The sequence below is a fragment of the Pelodiscus sinensis genome, chromosome 24 (genome assembly GCF_052426305.1).
Source record: "Pelodiscus sinensis isolate ZL-2025 chromosome 24, ASM5242630v1, whole genome shotgun sequence".
In the NCBI taxonomy this organism is placed as follows: Eukaryota; Metazoa; Chordata; order Testudines; family Trionychidae; genus Pelodiscus; species Pelodiscus sinensis.
The window spans coordinates 14,493,465-14,519,385 of record NC_143075.1 but is presented as its reverse complement, the minus strand read 5'-3'; the positions used below and the strand labels follow the sequence as shown (position 1 = coordinate 14,519,385).

The 25,921-nt window shown below is 47.1% G+C and overlaps 1 long non-coding RNA gene across 2 annotated transcripts in view; it reads left to right on the top strand.

The window, feature by feature from the left end:
• Window positions 1–25,921, top strand: part of LOC142819441 (uncharacterized) — an 80,573-nt gene that overhangs the window by 14,066 nt on the left and 40,586 nt on the right. The window lies entirely within an intron of this gene.

The following is a 25,921-nucleotide window of genomic DNA, read 5'->3' as shown; positions in this document are numbered from 1 at the left end:
ATACTTGTGCCCTGTAGGGGAGGGTCCACTTCTTGTTCTGTTGCCTTTAGACCCCGTCTAATAATAATAATAACACTACTCATTCCCTGCACTACTAAAAAGCCAGAAGGTTTTTCTCCCCCAAAGGGTTACTTATTTTTCTGCTAATATTCAGGTCCTGATGAAATCCATATGTAGCTAGTGCAGTTTGAGAGTGTGGACTAGTAGTCAGAGCACGGAACTTGGGAATTTGGACTCTTGGGTGCTTCTCCTACAGACCTGCTCTGGGCAAGTCAATGCAACCGACTTCTTTTGTGCCTCTGTTTACACACTGAGGTGTTGCTGATTGTTGTAAAATTGTTCTGAATGCCTCAAAGATACAGTTGAAGAGCAAAGTATTAATAGTGGGACTGAATCCTGATGTTTTTCTCTAGCTATAAGTTAGACAAGAGTGTGTCTCTATAGAACCCTGTAGGAACTAGTGCTGTAAATGCCACAAAATAATGGAACTAGCCATGGTCTTGGATTTAGATAGGAAGCGGTATGTGGGATAGTTTCCCCATATAGAGAATACAAATTGGGGAACAACCTAAGCAACTGCTGAGTAATGCCTCTTCTTTCTGCAGACATGAGGAAAAAGGAGATTTTTCTAGCTCTGTTCAGGGCTGGCCTTACCATGAGGCGAACTGAGGCGGCTGCCTCAGATGCCAGACTGTGGGGGAGCACCACTAGGAGCCAGAGTGTAGAAAATTGTGTCTTCTGCTGGTGCATATGTATTCTCTAGATGCACAGAGATGGTGGAGTGCTGTGCTGGAGGAAGGAGGGCACAAGAGACATAACATGCAGGGAGGAGAAAAGGGAGCACGGGGGCGCCATTTGAGCTCCCTGCCTCAGGTGCCAAAATGTTGAGGGCCGGCCCTGGCTCTGTTGCCAGGAAGGGGCAGATCTGAGTTTAGTCATTACATAATGTAGTCTGAAGTCTGGATGCTAGCACCTGGCTGTAAAGCACTGAGCTGTATGAAATGCAGCAGCCTCTGCCATGGGTGGAGTCTAAGACAAGTTGCTTTATATTTTTTCCACTAGAAACTCTCCTGACAGACTACATCTAAGTCTCTGGGATTTGGTGGAGGAGTATTATGCTTGGATGGATATTTCCTACCTTGCCTCTTGCTGGATGTATTGATAATTAACATTTCAACAGCAGTTTGTAAAGAAAACAACCCCCCGTCTCCCCTGAAGAGTCCTGGCAGAGTGAGCCCATGCATGAGACCTGGTGCTGAATCTGCCTAGAATTCTCAACATTGGCAACTGCACATATCCATCAATATAAATATTCAGACATCCGTGGTCCTTTGTAACTCCCTAGTGGAGCTGAGGTGAGATATCTGTGAGTGGACTGCAGCTCTGAGTGGCAGCTGTCAGCTGTGTTCCAGGCCTGACTCAGCTTCACCCCTGGAGCTCTGCCTTTAATTCCAATGAGAGTCCCATAGATCTCTCCTTATAAAGAAGAGGAAAGAAAACATGGCAACAACAATGCCCCTGCCGGAATGATCTGCCACACATGGTGGCTGCTAAGTGGCCAGTGTGAAGTTTCTGGATCTCAATTTCGCCCCACGTGTGACACTGTAGAGACCAATGGTTGAATAGACTCTGGAGAAATGACACCTTTCTGGTCTAGAGGGTGTCATAGCACCATGCTGGGCTGTAATAAAGGAGCTTGCACTGCTCATACTGTCCTGTGGAAGCTGGCATGCAGGACGATCAGTGCAGGGACTCATTGGATTGGGTTTGATTCCTGGCATTGCCAGTGGTCTACTGGGTGAGCTTGGGCAAGTCACTTCATCACTCTGCCTCAGTTTTATATCTGCATAAAAAGGGGTAAGGGCACTGTGACCTCCTTTCTGAAGTGTGGTAAGATCTGTAGAGTAAAGGTGTTGAGTACTGTAATTCAGAGTTTAATTGCATCTTGGTGCTTGCCAGAATTTTGACTGAGAACACTCTTCTGCTGCCCTGTACCTGTCTGGGGCCTCCCTGTTCCCAGAAGCTGTGGGAGCAGTTCACTGGTGAGGTCACCTACCCGCAGGAGCCTCTTGGGGCCTACACTGAGTTCATAAAGTGTGTGGGGGGGGGGGGGGAGAAGAGCAGAGGGCGGGAAGCAGGATTGGATCCATGTGCTAACTCCTCATTAATGAGGAAAACCTGTTCCAGCCAGGGAAGGATTTAATTAAGAGGCCAGAGGAACCCCAATGAAGGGGGGAAGGGCACTGGGATGTCTAAGGCTGCTGTTCCTGGCAGGAATAAAGGTGTATAGTGTAAACACAGACTACAGCCATAAAGGAAGAAACATTGACTCCCAAGTAGCCCATATTTCGCCTTCCCCCATATAGCATGCAACAAGGTACAGATTAGACCATTACACCCAGGGGAAGCCACAGAGCTGTGCTCTCTTTTTATGGACAGTAGCAGGAAATCAGCAGATTGGAACCAAATGGGAGGCACAACTTGAACCAGATGTGACCCTAGGGGAATGAGAAACTCGGATGCTTTCACTGTGACATACTCATTGGTGTTAGGGGGGGAAGGTGGCAGCAGCCTGTCAGACACTGCTGGATTATTTCATCCCAATGGTGGCAGAGTTGCTGGATGTCACAACTGGATTGCAGTGAAGCAACAGTAGGGTTTCCCATTGGAAATAATAGGCTGCCTTCCAACGTTTTAAGTGCATGTCATGGGTCATCAGCAGGGTTTGAACCTGAGACACTACCCCAGCACATATCTCTCTGGTTTGAGCTAAAAGAATGGCTCTACCAGCTAGTTGCAGTAGTAGACTGTTATATCTTGGCTGGACTTGCCTTTCTACTCATTGCTAGCCCACAATACCATCTACTTCTGTGGTATCCAACATACTAGCCACATGTGGCTATTTGGTTGGTTGAGTGTGGCTAGTTTGGACACTGGTTGGACACTATGGCTCTACTTCCATGCAGCCCGCCCCATAGAATAGCTTGGGACTCAGTCTGGAGAGAAGGTAGGAAGGAAATAACACAAAATACAAAAAGATAATACAGTAAACTTCCGATAATCCGGCACCTTAAGGACCCAGGGGGTACTGGATTATCAGATATGCCAGACTATTGGAAGGAGGGGCTATGAGGGATCTGGGGTGGGGGAGATGACACCCCAGACCCCTCATAGCCCCCCCTTCCGATAATCCGGCTCTGCCCCAGGCATCCCCGCTTCAGCTGCTGCTGGTCAGTTTCAGCAGCGGCTGAATTGGGGATGCCTGCGGCAGAGCAGCTAGGGTGCTGCCGGGTTGATCCGGTAGCGCCACCCCTCAGCGCTGCGAGACCAACTCAGCAGCACCCCAGATGCTCTTGGGGACACCTGGGACAGAGCAGCTGGGTTGCTTCCATGTTGGTCCTGCAGTGCCGTTGGGCGGCGCTACAGGACCAACCCGGCAGCACCCCAGCTGCTCTGCCCCAGGGGTCCCCAAGTCAGCCGCTGCTGAAACTGATCAATGGCTGACTCCAGGAAGAGCAGAGCTGCTCTTCGGGGCAGAGGAAGCCCCTCGGCACTGCAGGACCAACCCAGCAGCACCCCAACTGCTCTGCCCCCGGCTTCCCCAATTCAGCTGCTGGTCACTTTCAGCAGCGGCTGAATTGGGGAAGCCGGGCGCAGAGCAGCTCCAATTGTCCGGCTGCCCGGAGGACTTCCGGGTTCCCAATGGTGCTAGACCATCAGGAGTGCCGGAGCATTGGATGCTGGACCAATGGTGTTTTACTGTACAATGGCTCCTGTTGTGGACCTAATCCCCCTGCTCAAACCTTGGGCTCTGCGGAGCTAAGATTTTGGTTCGAGCCTACCCACCTTTTCCTACTAATAATCCAGTTTCACACACTGGGGAAAGGGCGAGGAAAAATGCAATTAAAATGTGGTGTAGCCCACTCATTATTTTTCTTAAAGCCACAGCTTGTGGAGTCAAGTGGTCATGTGACCCTAAAGGGTTAAGTATCAGAAGGTCACTATAAGAATTCAGTATTTATTCATGTTTGTGTCACGATTTGTAAGCCAACCTCAAGATTGTTTGGGGCTTGATTAATTAATTTTGTCCATTTAGGGTTGACCATACTGAAATGAAGTACAGGCAGTCCCCGGGTTACGTACAAGATAGGGACTGTAGGTTTGTTCTTAAGTTGAATCTGTATGTAAGTCGGAACTGGCATCCAGATTCAGCCGCTGCTGAAACTGACCAGCGGCTGACTACAGGAAGCCCGAGGCAGAGTTGCTCTGCCCCGGGCTTCCTGGAATCAGCCGCTGATCAGTTTCAACAGGCTGAATCTGGATACCAGTTCTTACATACAGATTCAACTTAAGAACCTCAGGCGTCCCCAAGTCAGCTGCTGCGGAAACTGATCAGCGGCTAATTCCAGGAAGCCCGGGGCAGAGCAACTCTGCCTTGGGCTTCCTGTAGTCAGCACTGGTCAGTTTCAGCAGCGGCTGACTTGGGGACGCCTGGGGCAGAGCAGCTAGGGTGCTGCTGGGTTGGTCCAGTAGCGCCCAGAGCGGCGCTACGGGACCAACCGGCAGCGCCATAGCTGCTCTACCACAGGTGTCCGGAGAAAAGCCTGGTCTTCGGGGGGGGGGGGGGGGGCGCACTAGCTGCGCCCCCCCCCCCCCCCGAGCAGACCAGGGAGAAGCGGAGCAAAGCCGTGGAGCACGCGGGCAGCGGGACAGCCCAGACATGCCGCGGCTGTCCCGCTGCCCGTGTGTTCCGCGGCTTTGCTCCCCGTCTCCCTGGTCTGCTGGAGACCAGGGAGACGGGGAGCAAAGCCGCGGAGCACGTGGGCAGCTGGACAGCCATGACGCGTCTGGGCAGTCCCGCTGCCTGCGTGCTCCGCGGCTTTACTCCGTGTCTCCCTGGTCTGCTGGAGGGGGCTACCCCTCCCCCCAGCAGACCAGGGAGACGGAGCAGCTTTTCTCGCCCTGGAGGACGCGGACAGTGGGACCGCGGCGCATCTGGGCGTCCCGCCGCTCCCATCCTCCGGGGCGAGAAAAACCCCGTTCATAACTGCGGATCCAACATAAGTCGGATCCATGTAACTCGGGGACTGCCTGTACCTAGAGGCCAACCCCTCCTCTTTTTCTCTCTCCCTTCACCCTTTCCTAATCTAACCAATGATTCCAGAACCATAACCAGTTAAACTTTTTAGAGCCCATTTAAGAACTCAGCACCCTCTATCTTCTATGTCCTTGGCCCTGAGCCAGGCCCAGACCCACCCAGCTTTTGACATCCTTGTTGCTGTCCCAGGACTGTTTGCTAATGAATTATTCCAAATGAGGAGCAGTGGGTGGGGTCCCTTTACCCACCTAGCAGAGAATCTAATAGCTGTGAGGACTTTCATGGCTGGAGTTGCTGCTTTTCCACTATTTGCAAGAGCTTGATCCTTAAGCCCACTGATGCTGATTGTCTTTCCATTGAGTGAGTTAGGCTTTGGATCAGACCAGTAACTCAGACGGTGGCAGGCTAGCAATTAACCCGTCAGCAGGGTATTGTCTAGCTTGGGAAGACATTCCCCACTTCCTGTACCTGCACAGTTACCTGAGTAGGCTGATAATTCAGAAACAGATGAAGGGAAGCAGCAGGAAGGAGATCTGATTCTTCCCTGCCTTGTGCCATTTACAATCTATGCACTGGCAAGCATGAAATCTGCACCATTCGGATCAAGAAGCATTTTCTGCTTTCTAGGATGGGTGCAAATGACACGTGAGGTGCAAAGCAGGGGAGAATCAGGCCCAGTGGTTAATAGTGATAATGTGAAGATGGGGAAGAAGGTGGGGTCTGGATTGAGAATGAAGCCAGTCGCCATAATGGAAGAGAACGGAATGTGATGAATATGGGCCTAATGATACAACTGGAGCCTGTTGCCTGAGACCCTGTCAGCACGCTAACATTTTACAACCCGTATCTGAACCTTCCCCGGGGGAGGGGAGGAGCGATTAGTCTCCAACATGGTTTTGATTAAATCCATTGAAATGTGGTGTTGACAGGGCTCTCCAAGGTTTGCTGTGCAGCTTTGTTAGCTGGCTCTCCCAGGTGGTCCCGCAGTGCGTGGGAGGTGTTTCCCAAATGGCTAGGGGGTAAGACAGGTCAGGACTGGGATTGGACTAGCCACTGCTACCAGAGCTGCGGCCTAGGGGGGTGCTTGGCTCTTATACTGTCCTGCAGTGCTGATACAGGTGTGGAAGGATGAGCTGGATTCTACCTGGCCTTGTGCATTGCTGTTCAGTGCTGTGAGAGCAGAATCTTTATTTTCTGGTGGTGATGCAAGGGGCAGAAAGAACCCAGTGAAGTGTTCAGATCCCAGGTGAGGTTTGTGATGATGACAGTCAGAGGAACCATCCCATGGATTTATAGAGCCACAGGATACCTGCCTTATTTTTTTGTGGATGCGGATCTAGATAGCCACAGCTCTTTTTTGTAGATACAAACTTTCTATCTGTGCAGGGCTCTATGGATTTGCAACTGGAATGATTATCCTGTTGAGTTAGTGAGAGAATAAACAGGGAATCCCACTGTGATTTCCTCTTATGCAGAGTCACCTAGACCACAAGTCCACAACCCCGCTGAGGGATGGGTTGGGAAGGCTCTCTGAAAACACATGGAAGCCTGTACATTGGCGCTGCATTCTAGCCTCCCACCAGGTTATTTCCAGATAAATTCCCTAAACTTAGCTGAGCTTCTCAGGGTTCAGTGAAACCTGAATCTGTCTTTCAGGTTGACATTAGTGGTGTGACAGACAGGAGGAGTCTGACTTCTGTGACCCATGCCTCCGACCCTTTTGCCTCTGTTACTAAGCTGCACAAGCAGCCTGCTAGTTGCTAAAGGGACCTGGGGCTACACAAGCAGTGTTGGACCTGTGACAGCTTCTGACAGATCCATCACATCTTCAGGGTGCAAGGCTAAAAGGACATTAGATTGGGGCTTTTAGCTATTCTGCAAAGGCCACATCAGAGAGCACATTAAATGGAGAGAAGCCACACTGCTTTCTTGGAGAAAATGCAAGTAGGCTTGTCAGCAAGGAACTTTCAAACCACCACACTAAGCTTCTTCATGGAAACTAAACAGAATTGATCAAGTTGTGATTTATGGCCATTTCCCTCTGTGTTTGTTTCAATCTGTTTGCACCATTGTCATGGCAGCAAAGGAACTATTTACTCATCCCGCTACCTTGCCACATCCTGGTCTTCTGTCTGAGACAAAGCCCAGCTCGATATGAAAAAGCAAGAGGAGCCACTTAGTGCTGGCAGCTTTCAGGTCACAGGTTACTATGTCTCTGGCTCACTTCCCTTCCAGAGATTGTCTGATTGGACTGAGGGGGAAAAGCCTCACTAAATAATCCTTCACACTTACATGGTTGCTTCATCTAAGTGCTTGGAGTGCTTTATATTCATCAAAAGGAGACAAAAGGAGCTACACCAGCACTTGATTTGGTCCTGTCCCTGGGAAATAACATTGTCACTTCCATTTTACAGGCAATGAAACTGAGGCACAGAGCAGTATAAGTGACTTGTTCAAAATGCCAATGACAAAACTAGGAATGGAACCCAGCTAGCCTGCCATCCAGACCCCTCGTCTAATCCCTGTTCCCAGGTATATGCTTTAGGGCCAGACTCACCATTGTCTTGCTACTCATGCAAATATTGACACTAACACAATGGTAGTGTTTCACCCCCATTTTGTATCTTTTGCACAAGGTGCACGGCAATAGTGAATTGAACTCTCAATGTTTAAACAGTCATGACTAGAATCCAGGTCTGCTGGCTCTGAATAGTCAGTGCTAGTGAGTAGGCCCCACTGCTGTGTTTCAATGCACAGTGGTGTGAAAACCTTTCTGTCTGCATGCCATCCAAGTAGGCAAAATGGATCCTTAGCCTCAACCACCAGAGACCAACTCTTCATAAGAATTCAGTGTGTTGAGTGCTGGGCACTGATGAAAATCTGGTTCCATAAAAGTTCTCCCTTCCTCATCCTCTCCCGGTGACCCCCTTACACAAGATTATATTTTTCTGGTTTGTCTGTTGGTTTGCCCCGTGAGGATTTGGAAAGGAGGCAGCGAAGGTGTTCGGGACCTCAAACCCATGCAATAAACTTACAGGAAGGTGTGGTAGGTGACCCAGCACATACTTATTCAGTTGTTGTCTTTTATGTACTTTGAAATCTTGACATAAAATGTTCAGTGTAAGTGTCAGTGTTACCATATGTGTGGCTTGTGAGATTGCTTTCACATTGGGCTATCCTGCCTTGTGATGTGCACTGAGTGAAGCAATGATTGTACAAAAACAAGTGTTATGGGTGCAAGAGAACCGTCATGGGTTGAATTTTCAGATGTGGGCAACTATATTTTACCCATGAAATGAATGAAATTTGCAGCTGCAAATAGGCTTTTGCTTGCACACTTGAGTGACTGTGCCCATTTGCTTGCACTATCACTTGTTTTGTATGTGTGCAAATGCAGGTTCTAAGGTAGTTAGGACAATGGAAGCTGGTTTGGATGTGCTTTGCACAGTGTTAGATTGCAGTGTTGTGTTATATTGCAATGCAGCAACTAACCTTGTTACAACTAATATTAGAGGCACCTGTGTCTAATAAGTACAAAGGCTTCTCTCTGTTTAATGCAAGCTAAGCATCTTGTTAAAGGGCTCCATGTGGGTGCTTTGTGATGCTTCAATACATAATAAAAACTGGCCCCGGAAGTCAGCAGAGATGTGAGTGAATCTAATGGAGCCCATGTTTACACACATTTGTAAGATAAGTACGTTTGTCAGTGAACCCAGCAGGAGTGGCACAAAATCTCTCTCAGTCCTTCTCCTCACTTCCCTCTAGTTCTGTTGCTAGAACTATAGGTGGGCTGTTGCAAGCTCCAGTACTGGATTATGTCCTGCATTATGTACTGGTTAAGGGAGCAGGAAGCAATAGCTGGATCTTCTCCCCAGGCCTCTGGTTAGCAGGACCCTTGGACCTGCCTTTCGGAGTGGGAGATTTTTCACCCACCTCTTGCTCAGAGCTGAACAGAGTCCCATCTTTTTCATATCTCGCCACAAAGCTGTGGTGAAAGTTCCTGGGGTTGCTTTGCCCTGTGTGGTCTCAGTGTGATGGATTTTCTGTTTACTCACAGCCAGTCACTGTTAAATGAGCAGTGCAAACCAAAGAGAGTGAAAGGGCTTGAGAAGGGGGAGCTAGTTTTCAAGGGGTGGGAGGGAGGATTTGTGTGAGGTGGAGCATGATAGCTCTCTAAAGACCCTGCTTTCTCTTTCTTCTGAGCTGGGATGTAGGGAAGACACTGGAGGTCAGGAAATGCTAATGTTTAATAGGTCTGATATACCAAAGTGATTTTGCTTTGCACAGGCAAAATGTGAGGTTAACATGGGATTTATATGTCAGAAAGGGTGTAGGCATAATTTGGGGATGCATCTATCTTTCAAAATGTATCCCTCTAAGATGTGAACTCACTTACGGTTTGGCTAGACTACAAATTTTTGTCGGGAAAAAGGTACTCAAAATACGCTCCGCATTTTGCGTACCTTTTTCCGATTCTTTTGTTGGAAGAGGCTTTTCCATCTAGACTGAGCCAAATGTCGGAAAAACCTCCTCTTTCATAAGCCCCCTTCTTCCTCGTAGAACGAGGAAAACAGGGGCTTCCAAAAGAGTGTATTTGCTCTTCCACAAAAGAAAGCGGAAGAGCAAACGCATTCCCTGGACACGGCAGAGTTTTTTCGGGATATCTTTGGTATCCCGAACCCCACCCCCCTCGCAGTCTAGACATACCCTTAATGGGGGGGGGGGGGAAAGGGGGTGTCTCACTCCCTGATCTTTTGGGGCTAGATTTTTACCTCGATGCAGTAGATTTACACATGTGGCAGGTGTCTGGTTATGGCAAATGACACTCCTGGTTGTGATTGTGAAAGCCCTGTAAATCAGATTAAGGCTGGCCTCACTGTCAGTGAAGTTGGAGGTAGTGAAGATAGATAGCAGGCCCTGAGTTGTTCTGGTGTGTTGCCACTGGGATTTTAGTGTCTCCATTCAGTGTGGCGGTGATCTGTGAAAACAGTCGCTTTGCTATAAGAGGATGCTGCTTGCTGTGACATGCGTGTTCCCTGTGGAGCTGATAGTCTCAGTCGCAGCTATTGGACATTTCTCATAGCTGACTAAGAACATAAGAATGGCTGTACTGGGTCAGACCAAAGGTCCATCTAGCCCAGTAGCCTGTCTGCCGATAGTTGCCAGCACCAGGTGCCCCAGAGAGGGTGGACTGAAGACAGTGATCAAGTGATTTGTCTCCTGCCATCCTTCTCCAGCCTCTGACAAACAGAGGCTAGGGACACCATTTCTATCCTCCGGCTAGTAGCCTTTTATGGACCTAACCTCCATGAAATTATCTAGCTTCTCTTTAAACTCTGTTATAGTCCTAGCCTTCACAGCCTCCTCTGGCAAGGAGTTCCACAGGTTGACTACACGCTGTGTGAAGAAGAACTTTCTTTTATTAGTTTTAAACTTGCTACCCATTAATTTCATTTGGTGTCCTCTAGTTCTTCTATTATGGAAACTAATAAATAACTTTTCTTTATCCGCCCTCTCCACACCACTCATAATTTTATATACCTCTATCATATCCCCCCCAGTCTCCTCTTTTCTAAACTGAAAAGTCCCAGTCGCTTTAACTTCTCTTCATATGGGACCCGTTCCAAACCCCTAATCATTTTAGTTGCCCTTTTCTGAACCCTTTCCAAGGCCAAAATATCTTTTTTGAGGTGAGGAGACCACATCTGTACACAGTATTCAAGATGTGGGCGAACCATAGTTTTATACAGGGGCAGTAAGATATTCTGTGTCTTATTTTCTATCCCTTTCTTAATAATTCCTAGCATCCTATTTGCCTTTTTGACCGCCACTGCACACTGTGTGGAAGTTTTCAGAGAACTATCCATGATAACTCCAAGATCTCTTTCCTGATTTGTCATAGCCAAATTAGCCCCCATCGTATAGTTGGGGTTATTTTTCCCGATGTGCATTACTTTACACTTATCCACATTAAATTTCATTTGCCATTTTGTTGCCCAATCAGTCAGTTTGGTGAGATCTTTTTGGAGTCCCTCACAGTCCACTTCTGTCTTGACTATCCTAAACAGTTTGGTATCATCCGCAAACTTTACCACCTCACTGCTTACCCCTTTCTCCAGATCATTTATTAATAAGTTGAAAAGGATTGGTCCCAGAACTGACCCTTGGGGGACACCACTAGTTACCCCTCTGCATTCTGAAAATGTACCATTTATTCCTACCCTTTGTTTCCTGTCTTTTAACCAGTTCTCAGTCCAAGAAAGGACCTTCCCTCTTATCCCATGGCAATGTAATTTACACAAGAGCCTTTGGTAAGGGACCTTGTGAAAGGCTTTCTGAAAATCTAAGTATACTATATCTACTGGATCCCCCTTGTCCGCATGTTTGTTAATCCCTTCAAAGAACTCTAATAGATTAGAAAACAGGATTTCTCTTTACAGAAACCATGCTGACTTTTGTCCAACAAATTATGTTCTTCTACATGCCTCACAATTGTATTCTTTACTATTATTTCGACTAATTTGCCCAGTACTGAAGTTAGACTTACTGGTCTGTAATTGCCAGGATCGCTTCTAGAGCCCTTTTTAAATATTGGTGTCACATTGGCTACCTTCCAGTCATTAGGTACGGAAGCTGATTTAAAGGTTAGGTTACAAACCACAGATAATAGTTCAGCAATTTCCCATTTGAGTTCTTTTAGAACTCTTGGGTGAATGCCATCCAGCCCTGGAGATTTGTTAACATTAAGTTTTTCTGTTTCTTCCAAAACCTCCTCTAATGACACTTCAATCCGGGACAGATCCTCAGATTCATCACCCACAAAGGACGGTGCAGATTTGGGAATCTCCCTAACGTCCTCAGCCGTGAAGACTGAAGCAAAGAAATCATTTAGTTTATCCACAATGGCTTTATCGTCCTTGATTGCTCCTTTTATATCTCGATCGTCTAGGGGACCCACAGGTTTTTTAGCAGGCTTCCTGCTTCTAATGTACTTAAAAAATATTTGGTTACTTCTTTTTGAGTTTTTGGCTAGCTGTTCCTCAAAATCTTTTTTTGCTTTTCTTATTACATTTTTTCACTTGATTTGACAGTGTTTATGTTTCTTTCTATTTATCTCATTAGGATTGGACTTCCACTTCTTAAAAGATGCCTTTTTGTCCCTCACTGCTTCTTTTACATGGTGGTTAATCCACGGTGACTCTTTTTTAGGTCTCTTGATATGTTTTTTAATTTGGGGTATACATTAAAGTTGGGCCTCTATTATTGTGTCTTTAAAAAGTTTTCGTGCAGCTTGCAGGGATTTGGCTCTAGTCATTGTGCCTTTTAATTTCCGTTTAACTAACCTCCTCATTTTTGTGTAATTCCCCTTTTTGAAATTAAATGCCAGGGTGCTGGACTGCTGAGGTGTTCTTCCCATCACAGGAATGTTAAATGTTATTATATTATGGTCACTATTTCCAAGCGGTCCTGTAATGGTTATCTCCTGAACCTGATCCTGCGCGACACTCAGGACTAAATTGAGAATTGCCTCTCCCCTTTTGGGGGATCCTGTACCAGCTGCTCCAAGGAGCAGTCATTTAAGCCATTGAGAAATTTTATCTCTGCTTCTCTTCCTGAGGTGACATGTATCCAGTCAATATGAGGATAATTAAAATCCCCCATTATTATAGAGTTCTTTATTTTGGTAGCCTCTCTAATCTCCCTCAGCATTTCAATGTCAGTATCGCTGTCCTGGTCAGGTGGTCGATAATATATCCCTACTGCTAATTTCTTATTATTGGAGCATGGAATTACTATCCATAGCGATTCTATTGAACATGTTGATTCATTTAATATTTTTATTTCATTTGATTCTACATTATCTTTCACGTACAGGGCCACTCGGCCACCCACCCGGCCAGCTCTATCCTTCCGATATATTTTATATCCCGGTATAATTGTGTCCCACAGATTTTCCTCATTCCACCAAGTTTCAGTGATGCCTATTATATCAATCTCCTCCTTTAATACGAGGTACTCTAATTCACCTATCTTATTAGTCAGACTCCTAGCATTTGTGTAGAAGCACTTTAAAAATTTGCCACTGCTTATTTGTCTGCCCTTCCCTGATGCATTGGATTCCTTTATATGTGGTTGTTTATCTGCTCTGGCCCATGGGTTGCCCTCTCCTCTCCTCTCTGTCTGACTACAGCTTAGAGAATCTCTACCAATGGATTCTCCTCTAAGAGAAGTCTCCATCTGATTTACGTGCATCTCCGCACCAATCGGCTTTCCCCCATCTCTTAGTTTAAAAACTGCTCTACGGCCTTTTTAATGTTTAGTGCCAGCAGGGACTAGGTGCACCATTTATTTAAGAAGTAGCAATAGGACTGGGACCAGTCATATAGGTGGTGAGAACTCTTTGCATTTCAATAATGCCTTCCCTTTGAAGTGCCAGACCAATAGTCATTGAATCTTTTTCAGTTTTCCAGATGAAGAATCTCAGGTACAGAGAGGTTAAGAAATGGGCCCAGGGTCATATAGTGTCTGTGTTTTGAACTCTGAATTGAATCCAGCTGTTTTGACCTCCAATCCTGCATTTTAACTTCCTGGCACCTCTACTGGTTGTGCACTATTTAGCAAATATTGGCTGCACTGTTGGCTGGCACTGGAAGCATTACAGAGGTCTCAGTGACTGGGAGAAGAAGGCCTTTAAATTGCTCATGAGCAGCACCTTTGGGCTGACCCATGAACTCCTTTGACAGGCTGCTAAGGAGGTAAGAGCCAGGATAATGCAGTGACAATACCATGACTAATGACACCCCTCCTCCACATATGCTTGGGGAACTTTACAAACCTTCTCACACATGTGGGGCAAAAGGCAGACATGTCTCAATGTGTCTGAGTTCTGCTCATTTCCTCCAGGATGTGATGGTTCCCAGGGATGTAATCCTTCAATCCTTAGCAGTCTAAGCAACACGTGCTCATTTCAGAATGGCCTGGGTTAACTCAGGGGGTTCTGTACTGTCCCGGTTAGGTCGCCCTCTGGGACAGTGCTGTCAGAAAACATGGAAGTCTAGAATGCTGTGTGAAACAGGCAGGCCCAGCACCTGTGGGGAAGAGCTGCTGGGGAAGGGGGGTTTGTATGTGAGTGGGGGAGGGGGGTCGTGGTGGTTGGGTCAGACAATTCACCTTCCATGTTACTTCATCTCTTTGGGCCAAATCCCAAGTCCATTAAAATGTTCATTGAATACACTTGGGCCAGAGGTAAAAATCCATTTATTCTAATACATAATTGTACTGCATGACTCATTGATGCAAATCCATTTGGCTCTCTCCAAAGAGGCTGTACAGGGAAGGTGTGTATGTGTGGGGTGTGGGGGTGTCTAGAGTCCAGGTTAGCAGCCAAGAATGAGATTCTGTTCTTAGTTATGCTCTCATGATCCTGTTGGACTTCAGAAGAGGACCCAGATATTGTCTCTAGTGCACCCTCGGCTCTTTGGCAGACCTGACCTGAGTTCTCACCAAGACAACGTAATTGGGACATAAGTGAATTCTAGTCAGTTCAGGAAACACATCCTTTCAGTTCCTGAAAACATGCTATTATTAATTAAAGAGCGCAAATACTAAGGGGGCCGCACGCCTTTCGTTGGCTGGTCTCAGACTTGTGCCTCTCCGTTCGTCTCTTCTTGCTAAATTTTTCAGTGTTTTTAACATCAGACTGATGTTACGTATAATTACCAACTTTGCACCAAAATTATATTTGACATGGCTTGTGTGGGAAATTAGAGCATTTCAGAGACTACAAATTCACCTGGGAAGATGAGCCAGGCAAGACAAGGCAGCGTGGAGTGGAAGTAATTTGAATATTACATGTGCCCTCCTGAAAATGCCAAAATCATTTAAATTGCTAGAAAGGATATTTTCCCTAATTAACTGTGTGTGCTGGAGGGTTCATAACTACTTTGGAGATGGAAGCCAGGCCAGAAGAGCAGAGGGCTGCTTTTGTACCACAGGGGGCAATAAAGAACTGACAGTGGGGAGGGAAAAGGACCCCCCCTTGTGAAATCATGGCATGTTAATTACTATCCCTGCAGCTGTTTGCTTTTAAAGAGAGATGCTTGCCACGTCCCACCCCTGTCCCTCCAGTGATACCCAAAGGGGAGGGTCGTGGACAGTGATAGTCCTTGCTCCCAATCCACACCCTGCACTAACTTCTTGTTCAGGAGTCTGGAACAGCATCCATTTGGAGCATCTTCAAGGTCATCTCTCCTTCAGTTCTTGGCCTTGCCATGCTTCCCCTGGGCACTTTCTAGGGTCTCACGCTCTCCTTCCAGCCCTCCTTCTAGCCCTCTTCCAGATCTCACTGGGCCCAGCTGGAGCACTTTTATTTCCCTTCATGTGTACGACAAGCAGCCAAGCCAAGTCTGTCTTTTTTTCTCTAAATTACTCTGATTGTTGTTGACATTTGCTCCTCATTGTATATGAGGGGGTAGAGAAAGATGGACACACATGTGCGCACACTCACAGAGAGGGAGGTGCGCGCATACACACACACACAGCGCTGCCGGCACGGACACACGTGGATTGTCTCTCTGCCTGCGCATCGATTGTTTAAGCACTAAGCCATCTGCTTACTCTTGTGACTCTAAACGACATGGTGGTTTTTCGAGGTTTTCCTCCCCACAGCTGTGGAAACCGCACTGGCTCAGTGGTCCCTCTAATGAGAGGGCTTCCTCCTGCGATTGGGGAGCGAGGACTGGCACACACTCCATCTCCTGCTTTACCATCACCACGCCTGTGGTTTCTGCTTCGTTACATATTCATTTTTATAATGCAATTATTATCTTGTGGGGAGAAAAGAAAAAAAAAGATGCCCTAATTAGCTGCTTAAAGTGCTTGAAAGGCTGTTGGTAACTGGTTTCAGCAAGACTGGTTGGACAAGCAGGATGGAGGCGATCTCTGTGCATCCATGTCTTCATAGGAAAGAGAGAGGACCAGGATAAGAGACTGAGCACTGCCTGCACTAGGGGCACTCTGCTTTCTCAGCACCGTAAAGTTTATGCCCTTATATCCCCTGTCAGAGACAGCCAAGAGCAGTGATTGTCAGCACAGCATTCGGGCCTGGTTCCCCATTGCCGCCTCGCCCCATGCAAAGGGTGTGAAGCACTCTCTCCAGTGTGAGTGCGCGGAGAGTTCAGACTTTTCAGCCCTGTATTGCACAGGGGTCAATGATGGTGCAAGTTGTGAGGCAGAGGAGAACCAGGCCCCCAGTCTCACCCATAGCAACCATAGCCCTGGAAAATGGCACCCCACTCTCTCATAGCACGTTCACACCTGCAGTCATCATCTTCATGGTACATCCCAGAGGGACATAGCCTTGCAGATCCAACACCAGTCTGAGCGATCCCTAGCTGTGTTCTCCCCACAGCAAGGCGGGTAAATGCCAGGCAAGGACAACAAGGCACACGTTTGCTCTTTGGAGAATTGCTATGGCATCTTCAATGTCCATAGCATGATCAGGGCCTGTTATAGTCTCCTACACAAGCCCCTCTGCTCCCCACAGCAAACATTGATCCACTCTTCAATTGAGTCCAACTGGGGAAAGCTCTGGCTCAGAAGGTCTATGTGTTCTAAACCTCTAGTCAATGACCAAAGCCCAACAACCTGTCCCAGGTGATGAATGTGTGGGAGCTGTTTATATCAGGGTTCAGCAATGTCATGGTTCTGTGTAACTTGTTGCAATTGTCCATCCCACATCCTGGCCTGAGGGAAGGACGTTGCACCTGAGCAGGAAGAGGTGGAACCTGAGGAAAATCTGAAAATCCAGAAGAGTTATTTACACGCTGCTTGCATCAGGTAGCTCAAGTAGCTGCTCACTCATCTCCGCTGACCAGGAGCGGAAGGGGGTGGATAAATAATGCGCCCTGCTATATAACTTTTCCCTTGTTTTGAGGTGATAATTACCCCTTCTGGCGTGCTTATGCCACCCCCCTTCTGCACAATACACCTCCTCACTATTCCCTCTGTTCTTCCCTGCCCCCTTAGTGCAGCACCTGTGCTGGGGAAACACGTGCATATTGCTGGACAGACCCAGTTCACCCTACTCCTTATCCGATCAATCATTTTATTTCCATGTCACCTGTGAATGCGGATCCGTGTATTTTGTATCCGTGCAAGGCTCTATGGATAAGGCAGTTGATCGATTTCCCACCCCCCTCCTTCCTACTGCTTGATGCCAAAAGGGTTGAAGAACATGCCTTATCTCAGTCTTCCTAATATTGCAGCATGAGACTGCCTTGTTCCCATTCCCCACTGTCACCTCCACCAGACTCCCTCTTGCCTAGCCTGCCAATCATGGAGTTCTCTTCAATCCCTTAGTCCTTTGTACACTGAGGCTCTGGTCAAATCCTGCCTCTTCTTCCTTTAGTATCCCTCACGCCCATCCTTTCTTTCTTCCTACTGGTTCCTCCTTTGGTTCTCTCACCCTGTAATGACTGTCCGTATCCTCCCTCCCCATTGATGTGCCCAAAACAATATGGCTAAAATACTCATCCTCTCCTGCTGTTCTTACCATGTTGCCCTACTTAGTCTGAGCAGTGACAGAAAGACCATGTCTCTTCCACACTCATTTCATCCCGCTCCCCCTCTCCTTCTCCCACCAGTAATGTTATCTTCTTTGTTTTCCCTTCATGCTGCCATTGTGGCGGAAAGAACCTTCTTTGATCTAGGGGTCAGACAAGCTCACTTGCCACTGAGGAACGTGGCAAACTTGCAGGCTGGCTGTATAAACCATGGAAGCAGTCAGTGGAGGAGACTCCTTGTGCTGGATGGAGCTGAGAACTGTGGAAGGAATCTGCAGCATAGGAAGTAGTATGCCCAGCCCCACTGGAGCTGACAGCACCACCAAAGAAAGCAGGCTTAGGTGCCATTATCTCTTCCCAATGGGATGCCCCCGACCCGTGAGACCATTACAGGGGAGTAGCCATCCTACGAGCACCATGGGAAAAGCCACCCATGCACTGCAGGGCCTCCCTGCTGTTCTGGAGGAGCTGCCAGTTCCACCTGCACAGAAGATTTGTTCTAATTTCTCACTCCCCTTTCTCCCACTGACAGCGACGCTGCAGTCTCCTCTCTTGGCACTAGATGGTGCCAAGAACCCTCGTGCAGTTGCAGTGAGCACTGGGCCCCTGCTCACTCAGTACCAGACTGAGACGATACCTCTGCCTTCACATAGAGGCTTTTCAGGAACTGTTCTTCCACAGGTCCACAAGGGGCTGTTTCCCAGATCTGCCTCGCAGGGACTGGACTCGCAGGTCTCTGTGTACCCAGCCATCAAGGCGGAGATTTATGAAGTGGAAAGATGTCACAGATACTATTTGGTGTGTGGGGTGGGAGGTTTATCTTCTGGTCTATGGCTTCAGGATAGATATTCGCAGGGTATTTGGCTCATCTCTCTGATTTTTGTTCTTTAGATCTGAGCTGAATGTGGCACAAATGAAAGTGAGGGGCTGCAAGGACTATCCAGAGCCAGCCAGGCACAGCATGGGCAGGGGCAAGAGCCCTGTACTCGACCCTGCCAGTGCTTCTCTCTCCTGGTCTGCAACAGCTCTTGCTCTTCCAGTACTGCTACTTACCTAGCTCTAGCAGTGCATCTCAGCCCTGACTTGCCATCCCTGATCCTCTCCTGAACAGAGGCTTCCAGTGCATAGGTGTTTCATGGCATAGACAAAGCACATGCAAAAGCAAGGGTGAGACCAGCAAACTCGTTCCACTTAGTTCATCACTTTCATTTGAACAGACTCCTGCAGAGCCCCAAGTAACAGTGCCCCCTAACACTTCCAGATCATATCTCCTTCAGAACTCCCACACTTACCATCTGCAGAGCCCTGCAGGTTGACACTGGGGCTGCCCTCTCCTCAATATCTAATACCAGTTTCTTGCATTTATATAGTACTTCCAATTCAAGGATTTTGTGGCTCTTTGTGAGCATTAGCTAAACATCACCCTACCTCTGTGTGAAATGTGATGGGTAAATTCAGGCCATGAGAAGTGAAATGACTTGCCTGAGGTCACACAGCCAATCAGTAGCAAAGCTGGGGGTGGAAGCCTATTTCCTGAGTCAACAGTCCTTCTTCCTCTCCATGCAGCAATACCCCCCGATTTGCAGAGCATCACACATCACTACAGGAATTGGTGACATGCCATCTGAACCTTGGGCGACACCCCAGCTATGGAGTAAGGATGTTAAATATCAGTTAATTGACTAGTCGAGTAGTTGATGGAATTTCCATCGACTACTCAACTAGTCAATAGGCACTTCCACATTCCTCCTTTGAAATGTACAAGAGCCCCCAGTGGAGGCTCTTGTACATTTCAAAGGAGGAATGCAGAACTCCATGTGCAGCCCAGGACCAGCGGGAAGTCCTGCTCACTCCAGGCTGAATGCGGGCATGCCTGCTTTGAAATGCAAAGGCATTTCAAAGCCATGGAGCCCGGGGTCATTGGGGGACTCAGAGTCCCCTGCTGACCTTGGGCTCCAAGCTGCACTGCATGCCATGCGGAGCCCAGGTTCAGCTGGGGACTCTCCAGCTGGTCCCGGGTTCTGCGGAAATGCTTCATGGAGCCCGGGATCAACTGGGGAGTCTCCAGCTGACACCGGGCTCCACGGAGTTGCCCCTTTGAAACACCGAGGTGGCGTTTCAAAGGGGCAGCTGATGCACAGCTGATCTCCAGCTCAACTGTGTGGTGCTGCTGCTTTGAAGTACCCCTTCCTATCTAATAGAGGCAGCAACGGGGGGGAGGAAGGGGAATCGACTAGTCCTTAACATCCTTACTATGGAGGAGAACAGATCTGACCTTCAGATCCCAAACTTTCAGTTTCCCAAATTGGTCCAGGTCAAGGCTCAGCAAGCCTAATTCAGTCCCTACTCTATGCCTTGTAACCCAAGATGCAGGGCAGCTGAGAATCAGCCCATTGTGTTCCCATCTCAGGGTTCTTGGCCCCTTATTATGTCTTGTTCCATTCCCAAAGCTGCTTAATTCTTGGTTTATTTTTCCCCACACCATTTCAGTGACCCCTGTTCCACCTTCTGGGCCTCCCTCCACTCGCAGTGAGTGCCTGTTCAGTGTACCAGCTGTCATAGCCTCTTGACAGTGCTCCTATCAGGTCACCGGTTATGCTGCATCACCATGCATGATACAACGTGACAAAGCTGGTGTGACCATAGAGGGAAATCGGGAGTGGGGGAAGGACCTTGGAGGCCAGCTGAGAGTCCACAGCATGAGTGGTGGGTGAAGCTGTTGCTTGGGGGGACAAGCTCCCAGCCTATGGCCCCACCCATACTCCACCCCTACTCTGGCCCCACCCCCTTCACACTGTCTCCCCCTTCTGTCTGTTTACCCATGCTAGCCAAATCCCTGAACCCAAATGTAGCAAATGACATTTTGGAAAAAAGCACTCTTCTAAAATTTCTTTCTAAAGAAAATGGAGCATGTTTTCCAGTGCATGCCAGATTGTAGAAGAATGGACGTGCATAAGGTACCTAATTAAAAGCACTAAATTTGGGAATAAAAAATGTCAATCACCATTTTTTTTATATACCCTGAAGTTGGTAATAGATTTATTTGCAAAAACTTTGTAGTATGGGCAAGTCAGTTGTCCTGCTGAATACATTAAATATTATAATAATAGAAATGTAGCCGTGTTAGTCTGGTCTAGCTGAAACAAAAATTTTTGTTTCATTAAATATTATGGAATACATTATGCAGCCCTTCTCTATTTTACATTTTCTTCATCAGTATTTCTAAACTGATTTTATATTTTAAATATACTCTTAAACCTTCATAAAGTAATCATTCCAGATTACCACATATTTAAACTCACTGAAACAAAGACATTATTTTAAATTAATCAGTCAAAGCAGTTTAGTCTGTTCATAACAAACTTCATTGCTTTTAGAAAAAGGGAATCCTATTTTTGTGTGTGTGATTTTTCATTACAAGAAATGTTTATGAAATTTCACTGTATATTTATGTTAAAAATATGTTTGCAAAGATTTTAGGCATAACAAAGGATTTTATATCTTATTAAGCTACTGATTTTGGTAGAGGGTTCTCTTAAAACTAGTTAATCAAACAGGCAGAAGAAGAAGGAAAACTCCTTTGTCCAGCTGTCTGGAAGAAAAGAAATGTCTCTTTGGACATGTCTAGGAAATTATTTTAAAATACTAAATTTGAAATAATAACTCCCAAAATAACAAAATTGAAATAGTGTGTCCCCACTACGGGGAACCTCGAAATTAATCTGTCAGGCTCTGTTAATGTGGATGCGTTACCTCAGCTTAGAGCCCCAGGAAGCACTGGGGAGTAATTACTTCAAATTACTCTGGGGGTAGCTATTTTGAAATAGCAGTAGTAGAGTGTCCACACGAATGCTATTTCAAAATAAATATTTTGGAATAAGCATTATTCCCCGAGGAAAGTAGGAATACAGATTTCAAAATAATCAGCCTCTTATTTTTAAGTAATGGGCTTGGTAGTGTGGACGCTTATTTTGAAATAAAGGCAGTCCCCGGGTTACGTGGATCCGACTTACATCGGATCCCTACTTACAAACGGGGTGAGGCAACCCCGCACTAGCTGCGCCCCCCCAGCAGACTAGGGAGACATGAAGCTAGCGCTCCCCCCCAGCAGACCAGGGAGACGTGGAGCGGCTTTTCTCAGCAGACATCTCTGCTTGAGAATAAAGGACTGAGGGAAGTGAGGTGTGGGAGAATAAAACTGAGCTCTGGAGAAATGTTTGGCTAGAGTTTCCCCTACAATATGTAACAGTTCTGACTTACATACAAATTCAACTTAAGAGCAAACCTACAGTCCCTATCTTGTACGTAACCCGGGGACTGTCTGTAAGGGAGGTTATTTCAAAATAACTCCCTGTGTAGACCAGAGCTTGAAGGGCTCTCTTCAACAGGGGGTGAAAGGAGAGTAGATGGATAGAAAGGATAGGAAGACTTTGGAAGCACGTTTTGTACAATAGTAATTAAAATGTGTATTTTAAATAAGGGTGGTCTTTTGATGAATTTATTTTAAAAGCTATGTGTGAAATTCCAAGCACTTAAGGCTAAAGCTGAATTCTTAGATTGTGCATCTACATATTTATGCAAGGATTTTTAGAGATGTGATTTTACAATTTTCAGCAACAAACTAATGAAATATTTAAAGCAAATTTTAAACGAAGGTCCCGTAGACATAGTAATGCACAACTGTTTTTGTCAGTAAATTCAGGGTTGGCACATGCCTGTTAAATGGTTCCATTACTACTTAATGGCTCTTTCATAGGTTCAATGTTATGCTGATAAGACTGGCAAACTGGAAAACTTTTCACTTTTAAGTTAACAAATCCACTTTGTGGGAAGAGTCATCAGTCTGTAAGCTGCAGCATCCTGCTGTGGGAGCCTTCGGGAATGGTCAGAATAGGGATAGGAAGAGGGGGAGAGGTTGAGCATTAAGATGTAGAGAAGGCATTGCCTCCCCTTGCCTCTTATCCCTGTAGCCCATGGTACACAAGGAATAAAATGGAAAAGGTGCTTCTTCTGGGTTGGGGTGCTCAGATGTATATGATCTGAGAGGAATTGGGTCCAGCTTTTCGATGGAATATTTAAAATCTACGTTCTCTATATACAAAAAGGAAATGTGCTGGCATGGCCAGGCTGCTATGTGGTGTCTCTTCTCCCTGTCATTACCTACATTACCTGTGTTACTGATTTTTCACTTGGCAAATCCCCAGTTTCTCGGCTTTGGAAAGTGGCTCTAGACCAGTGTTTCTTAAACTTTTAAGACCGTGGAACACCAAACAATATTTTTTTTTTAATGTGGAACATCAGGGAAAGTTGTTGAGGAAAAAAAAACAAAAAAAGTGTGTGTTGTCCCAACTGAGCTTCCGTCTCTGCCGGGGGGGGGGGGAAGAGGCCGCAGTACACCTCCAACTGTTTTGCGACACACTGTTGTGCCACGGCACACAGTTTAAGAAACACTGCTCTAGATCCATCTCAAGATATCCCCCAGAATCTCAGGGTATGTCTACACTACCCCGCTAGTTCGAACTAGCGGGGTAATGTAGGCATACCGCAATTGCAAATGAAGCCCGGGATTTGAATTTCCCGGGCTTCATTTGCATAAGCGGGGCGCCGCCATTTTTAAATCCCCGCTCGTTCGAACCCCGTGCCGCGCGGCTACACGTGGCACGAACTAGGTATTCCATGAGGAGTAACGGTAGTTCGAACTAGGAAGCCTAGTTCGAACTACCTAGTTCGTGCCGCGTGTAACCGCGCGGTACGGGGGTTCGAACGAGCGGGGATTTAAAAATGGCGGTGCCCCGCTTATGCAAATGAAGCCCGGGAAATTCAAATCCCGGGCTTCATTTGCAATTGCGTATGCCTACATTACCCCGCTAGTTCGAACTAGCGGGGTAGTGTAGACATACCCTCACTCTAGCATGAAGGAGGTGTGCTGGCAATTGACTGAGCTGGGTAAGTGAGTACATCCACAGATGGATTCATGAAGACCCAAAGATGCTAGACAGACGACTGTCTAGAGAGACTGCTGCATTTTTAGCCAGCATGCAGTGGTGAATCATCCATGTTTAGGGAATCTGGTTTCCATGCTGCCTGCTCACCTACCTAATCAACTGGGCCTGAAAGGTGCTCCCTTGGTTTAGCTAAGTCTGGTCTGGAAGCCAGATAATACGGGTTGTCTGAGGGAGAGAGGGCTCTACAGCCCATACTTGCACTTCAGGAGACACAAATTTTCTCTTTTTTCTTGGTGATGTTCTCTGAAAAGGAGTGGAACATGTCTTGTCCTGTTTCTCAGCACAAGCCCACGCATCCCTCCAGGGAGTCATTTTCTTTGGCTGCGCCTCTTCCCTTCCCTGTTTCTGTTGGAATTTTTTCAGGGTTCTGGCCTTAATTCTCTCCTTGTCTCCTCTGCACATGATACTTGATTGATTTTGTCCATGCACATGGGTTCAGGTGCCATCTCTGTGTTCATGACCCTCCAATCTGCCTTTCTACAGCTGATCGGTGTCCTTTTGCAAGGTGCCACGTCAGTCTCTCCTGTGTGGCTTGCTGGCAACTCCAGATCAACTGGACCAAAATTAAGATGCTTCTTGTCCCTCTAAAACATGTTCAGCCTCCTCTTTCCTCCACCACTGTTATCTTCTCTACCACTCAGGCCTAAAACATGTGTTCCCTTTGATCCTGGCTCTTTCCTTCCCTACAAAGCCAGCCTATTGCAACGTCTTGCTGCTCCTTCCTGCAGAGCATTGCAAAAATTGATTCTTCCTATCCATCCCAGGGTCTAAAACTGGTTGAGGGACTCGTCTACTTTGAGGACTGCAACCTCCTTCTCTCTGGGGGTGTCTGATGTGCTGTGCATCCCTCCCCTTCACTTCAGCCACACTGCTGCTGTGAAGATTATTTCCCTCTCCTGTTGCTTATGAGTTCCCCACTCCTCACCCGAGGCTGCCCTTTAGCTGCCATATCCATTTCAGACTTATCCAAGACATCAGATGCTGCCATCCAGGTCTAACTTCAGATCTTATTTCTTTTGTTTTCCACTTATTTTGCCCCAGACACATTCACTGCATTCTCCCCTTCCATTCAGGGTTCGCTTCTGCCCCGTTCATACATGCTAACCCATGCTGGTCGGGGGCCTTCTCTGCCCCCAGTATGAAACAAAAGGGGAAGCTGTCAGGAAAGGGGGCAGTTTGAAGGGAAACTGCAGCACCCTGAAGACATGCACATAACAAACCTGTACCCTCACGGGGCCATGGTGTGTGAATGTGGCAGGTGGTGTGGCTGGTAATGGGAGTCTGTCCCCAAAACTGATGCAATGTGTTGGGAGACAGGGGTGGAAAATGGAGTACGTTAACAGACGTCTCTGCAGAAAACTGTGTGGAGGTGATCAAATGTGTGAGAGATGTTGGTGTGGGATAGCAAGAGCTGCAATGGGTTTGACTGGCAGGGTAGGATCTGTGGACAATACAAGGATGGAGGTGGGGTCTGTGCGAGATGCTGAGGCAGGATGGTGGAGCAGGCTATACAAGTTCAGGGACATCTTAAGTGTGATGGAGGAGGATATGGACAGGAGGGTGGTCAGTGGTGGAATGGAAGGGGATGGATCTGTGTGTTGTGATGGGATTTAAGGGGGAGTAGGGTAGGTGGATTTTGAAGGGGCTGACAGTATCTGCATTAGAACTGAGAAGCTAAATGGGTGGGATGGCCCTTGCTGTGCAATTTAGTGTTGTGGCAAAAGGTGGGTGCTGACAGGGCTGAATGAAGGAGCTGAGGATGGAGAAGGGATAAGGCAATGGTTCATGGATCAGAGGTAGAACTTGGCTGATGGGAGGCTGGTGTGGAGGGAGAGTCCTCAATGGATGATGAAGATGCAAGGGAGGCTCTGGGAATCCTGTGAGGTCTGTGAAGGAAGTACTGGAATTGAGTGGCTGGATGGAAAACACAAGTCTTAGCAGGTGGATTTGGGGGGTGGGTAAGGTTTCCCCCATCCTTGCTCAGTTTTAGATCCTATAGCTCTGCCTTAAAAAAGAAAAAAAAAGACGGTGCATGCAGCATTTCAACTCCCCTGACTCTGCAGGTTCAGATGGCTACTCTAATTTATTTGTTTTATGGTAGTGCTGCAGTTAGGAAGTGGAGCCCATGGAGGTAGGTCTTGTACTGACAGGGTAAAAGCCAGTCCCCCAAAATACTGAGATTCTTGAAGAGGCAGAACTAGACAAAAAGCACTAGACTCTAGAGCTCATGGAAAAATGTTAATAACCTGTTTTTT